We start from the raw sequence: 5,925 nt of genomic DNA on the forward strand, positions 1-5,925 counted from the left end.
TTACCCAGGGTCACACAGTTACGAATTGTCTGAGGCCAGAATTGAACTCAGGTCTTCCTGACTCCAGTCCTAGAGCTCTATCCATTGAGCCATCTTGCTGCCCTGGAGTTATGATATCAGGGTTCAAATCCCAAATCTGATGTTTACTACCTTTGTGACCTTGCTCAAATTACTTAAATTCCCTGGCCCTCAGTTTACTGAACTGTAAAATGTAGGGGTTAGACTGGTTGGTCTCTGTGTGCACTTAAAACGGTCAGGTATGCTGTAATGGAGAAATAGCTTTGTGTGAGTGAGTAAGTGTGTGTGTGTGTGTGTGTGTTGCTAGGGAAACTAAGGATTGATCATACAGTAAGATGCCTCTCAACTCATTTGAGTGGATCCTTTAGCTTTAGCCTTGCCACAAAAATAGAGAATAGGTATGCTGAAACCATATCTAGATAGCTACAATTATGAGTCTAATTAAGCAGGGGGCACTGGGGACAGCAAGGGAGGGGTCTATTTTGTCCTTAATTATCAGCACTGTATGTGCGTGTGTGAGGATCTGTGTGTGTTCATGTTGTCCGAAAAGTAACCCAACCCTTTTCTTTGTGTTACCCTGGCTTAAGCCCATAGCCCCAAATCAGAGGGCATGCTGCAATCCCTGAACTTCCCACTTTTTTCACTAGCACTCAGAAATATCCTTTAGTGCTTCAAGTACTACCAGAATTATAGTTGGGGCACAAAGAATGAATAAATGACTGACTGACTGAATTGAATTGGTTTGCCCAATGCCAAACTATCCCATCTTATGTTCTGGGTAAAATGGAGGGTACAAGTTCTAATTCCTTCAGCTACCAACTCTGAGCAAGTGATTTAACCTCTTGAGCCCTCAGTTTTCTCCTCTGTCAAATAAGCCTGTTGCACTACATATCCTCTGAGGTCTTTTCGATCTCCAAGTCTCTGATCCAATAGACTCCCAGTCCAATAGTAGCCACACAGAGTGATATTACAGAATATTAGAGAAGACTTTGGCAATCTGCTAGTCCAGGGGTCCTTAAATGAAGAAGTTCGTGAATTTAGATGGGAAAAAATGCCTCTTGGTTTTCATTAACTTCTAACTGGAATTTAGCATTTCCTTCGGCTATGAATCGTGGATGACAAATGATAATTCTGAGGACTCTGAAGGCTTCACCAGACTGCCAAGGTGGCACATGATACAAAAAAAGGTAAAGAGCTCCCTGTTTTTTTATAGATAAGGAGACTGAGGCACAGAGAGACATAAATAATTCCCACAAAGTCACAGAGCTAGAACTTAAAACTTAGGTATTCCAAGTCACAGTCCTTTATTCTGTCTACTCCACTATGTAAGTCTTCATTCATTCAGGAAGCATTTATTAAACACCTACTATGTACCAGACACAGTGCTTGGGGTGGAGGGAGTGATTCACAAATTAAAACTGAAATTGTTAAAGATATAAAATCTTTACCTTCTATTAAGGGAAAACACATACACAATCAGTCAATAAACATTTATAAAGAATCTACAGTATGCCAAGCACTGTGTTACCATTGGGAAAATCAAGGAGGGTAAATGACAATCCCTTCTCTCAAGGAGCTCACAGTCCAGTGAGGGGGAAAACATGCTTACAGCTATGTACAGAAGAAATTGGAGATAGTTAACAGAGGGAAGGCACTAGGATTAAGGAAAGATTTCTGGCAGAAGGTGAGACTTAATTGGTTCTTAAAGGAAGCCAGAAAGGAATGAGGGAAGCATTCCCTTGCATGGGGAAGAGCCATGCCCAGGGTGGGCAGATGGCATGTCTTGTGTAAGGAATAGCTAGCAGGTCTATGCCCCTGGCTTGCAGAGTAGAAGAGATGAAAGCATAAGGTATAAGAAGACTTAGAGAGGTGGTGGTAGGGGAGGGTGATAAAGAGCTCTGAATTCCAAACAGTGAATTTTACATTTGATTCTAGAGGCGATAGGAAGCCAGTGGTATGTATGTATGTATGTATTTAGTTAGTTATTGAGTTCAAGGTAGGTTGCCTGGTCAGACCTAAGCTTTAGGAAGATCATTCTGGCAGCCGAGTGGCAGATGGCCTATAGTGAGGAGAGGCTTATGGCAGGCAGATGCACCAATAGGCTACTACAGTATTCTAGCTAAGAGGTGATAATGTCAGTGTCAGAGGAGAAAAGGGGTTGTATAGAAGAGATGTTACAAAGGTAAAAAAGACAGATCTTGGAGGTGGCTAGGTGGCCCACTGAATAGAGCACCGGCCCTGGAGTCAGGGAGTCCAAATCTGGCCTCAGACACTTAACACAAAAACTAGCCATGTGACCTTGGGCAAGTCACTTAACCCCAACTGCCCTACCTTCCTCCTCCAAAAAGCAAAAAAAAAAAAAACAAGACAGATCTTGGCAATAGATTGATCACTGGGGATGTAAGAGTGAGGATTTGAAGATGACCCCCCGGTTGGGAGCCTAAGAGACTGGGAAAGTGGTGGCAACCATATACATATATACTTATGCATGTATATGTTGTGAGGGCTCTTTCCTCACATGTGGCAAGGGGTGTCATTGTGTAACTTGGAGGGAGATAGATTAGACATCTCTGGCCTCTTCTCCCCTAATACTTCTCCAAGGGAGATTTAATTTCCTGCCAGGAGAAGCAAGAGGTTAGGGCCAAAAGTCTGACCACTCTGCTTTCTTCAGAGATGGAATTTTTTTCTCTCTTAAATTATTACTATTATTATTAGTCTAGGGGATGTGGTTTTCAGGTTCAATTTAACTTCTGATGGTTGTTTAGTTAATTGAGGGGAAGCAGGACCTCAAGTTTTATATCCAAGGCTTGACTTCCTTCCCATCAAATCACATTTCCACAATGAACACGAATAGCAAGTAGCAAAGAAACCAATTTATCCAAGTCAAATAGTAATAACAAGAAAAAGTCAGGAATTGTATATATATAGGAGAATATAGGAATAATAGGAGAATCTGCAATGCAATACAAAGGAACTCTTCCATTGCAAGAGAGGTAAAGCAAGAGGCCCAGATTTCACCCCTGAAATCTAGTGTAGCAAACCAAGGAGAGGGACCAGGATAGATAGTCAGCTCCTCTCACATCTTTTCCTTTAGCAACCTGAAGTGAGATTGACCTCTTCCATCTTCACTCTCAGTCAAAGCTGAAAGTAAGAAGCATCTGGACCTCAGAGCTCAAAGAAAAATGAAGAGACTTGAAGCAGTTTGAAGAAAGGAAAGATACCAGAGAAAATGATGGATCTCTCTTCCTCTCATCAACTCTTCCCTGCCCCTCACACAGTCAAAAGGCATTGATCTCCACCAATGAAGAGAAAGTCCTATAGGGACTCAGGTTACATACATACATGCATACACACATACATTTATGCACACACAGAGTAATTGGCTTAGTCCCAGTGTCATTAGAATGAGCATTGTATTTGGAATCAGTCAAATAAATAGTGGAACTAGGACTTGAATATATATCTTCTGCTCCCCACTCAGGGCTCTTTGCACTATGCTCCGCTTCTGCTTATGAAGCCAGGAAATACTATTAGCTGACTTTCCAGGAGAAGAACTAGGAGAAAGGAACTGATTCAAATGTCAAGAGAACCTTTGGGAGATGAAGTAAAGGCAGGGACTTGCTTAAACTCTCCCAGATACCTTTCCAAACAGCATTAAAATGATGCCCCAAAATGAATTCTGTGGCAACAGAACCCACAAAAAAACAGAGTGAAACAATTTTCTGACCCAAGACAACTTAGATAGTTTGTATGAAAGATCTGTCTCACTAGGGTGTGAGTGGAGCACAGTTCAGCACAAACCATGCATGAACTAGCCAGCAGCAGGCCTTGTGGGTGATTAATTGGGGTCAGCAGCTACCAGAGCTTTCAGCCTGCATACAGTAAACGGGTCAGACAACTGATCAGAAAGAGATTATAGAGGACCCTTTGGTGGCACTGGGTGTAGGACTCTGTTACATTTCCCATACAAAGTTTTGGGATAATCCCGGGGCCAGGAATATCATAGCCAAATTCTAGAGCTCCTAAGTCAAGGAAAAAACATTGTAAGCCACCTGAAAGAAACAATTAAAATATCATGGAATCACAGTCAGAATAACACAAGATTTAGCAGCTTCATTAAAGGATCACATAGCTTAGAATATAATATTCTGGAGAGCAATGGAGCTGGAGTTACAACTAAGAACCACCTATCTGGCAAAACTGAGTATAATCCTTCAGGGAGAAAAATGGATATTTAATGAAATAGAAGACTTTCAAGCATTCCTGATGAAAAGACCAGAACTGAAAAGAAAATCTGACTTTCAATTATGAGACTAAAGAGAAGCATAAGAAGGTCAACAGGAAAGAGAAATCATAAGGAATTCAATAAGGTTAAACTGTTTACATTCCTACATGGGAAGATGATACTTGTAATTCCTAAGAACATCATCATTATTAGGGCAATTAGAAGAAATATATGTAAGACACAGGGCATAACTGTGAGTTGACTATAAGGGGACGATATCCGAACAAAATTAAATTAAGGGATGAAAAAGAGGAATGCCATATGAGAAGGGGAAAGGGAGAGGTAGAATGGGCTAAATTATCTCACATAAAAGAGGCATGAAAGAGCTTTTACAATAGAGGGGGAAAGGAGAGTGGTGGACAATACTTGAATCTTACTCTCATCAGAATTTACTCAGAGAGGGAATAATACACATATTCAATTGAGTATATAAATATAAATCTGACTTACCCTACAGGGAAGTAGGAAGAGATGGGAATAAGAAAAGGGGGTAGGATGGGGCGGCCAGGTGGCTCAGCGAGTAAGAGCACTGGCTCCAGTGTCGGGATGACCTGGATCAAATCCGGGCTCAGATACTCAGCACCACACCCAGAAATAACTGGCTGTGTAAACTTGAGCAAGTTACTTAACCCCGATTGCTTTAAAAAAGGGGGGGGGTAGGGTGCTGATTAAAGGGAGATTGGGGAAGGTGGCTGTCAGAAGGAAAACACTATTGAGAAGGGATGGTGTGAAAGGAGAGAGAGAGAGAAAGATAAATGGCAGGATGAGAGAAACACACAGTTCACAACTATGAATGTGAATGGGATGAACTCACTCATAAAACAGAAGTGGATAGCAGAGTAGATTACATGATTTAGACATAAAAGGTGATACCATAAACAAATTGGAGGAGCATCGAATAATTTTCTGCCAGATCTATGGATAAGGGAAGAATTTATGACTGAACAAGAGCTAGAGAGCATTATGGGATATAAAATGGATAATTTTAATTATGTAAAAATAATATTTTTTTTCACAAACAAAACTAATGCAGCCAAGATTAGAAGGAAAGCAGGAAACTAGGGGGAAATTTTACATCAAATTTCTCTAATAAAAGTCTTATTTCTCAATTATATAGAGAACTGAGTCAAATTTATAAGAATATGAGCCATTCCCTAATTTATAAATGATCAAAGGATATGAACTGGAAATTTTCAGAAGAAGAAATCAAAGCTATCTGAAGTTATGTGAAAAAAAATGCTCCAAATCACTAATGATTAGAGAAATGCCAATTAAAACAACTCTCAAGTACCTCATTATACCTATCAGATTAGCTAGTATGACAGATAAGGAAAATGACAAATGTTGGAGGGGATGTGGGAAAATTGGGATTCTAATGTACTGTTGGTAGAGTTGTGAATTGATCCAAATATTCTAAAGAGCAATTTTAACTATGCCCAAATAGCAATAAAGTTATGCATACCCTTTGACACAGCACACTACTAGGTCTGTATCCCAGAGAGATTAAAAAAGGGGGAAAATTTTGTACAAAAATATGTATAGCATCTCTTTTTTTGTGGTGGTAAAGAATTAGAAAGTGAGTAGATACCAATCAATTGTGGAATGGCTGAACAAGTTGTAGT

This window comes from Petaurus breviceps, unplaced genomic scaffold (assembly GCF_028583685.1).
Source record: "Petaurus breviceps papuanus isolate PSGF00001 unplaced genomic scaffold, PetGlider_PUasm1.0 90775, whole genome shotgun sequence".
In the NCBI taxonomy this organism is placed as follows: Eukaryota; Metazoa; Chordata; class Mammalia; order Diprotodontia; family Petauridae; genus Petaurus; species Petaurus breviceps.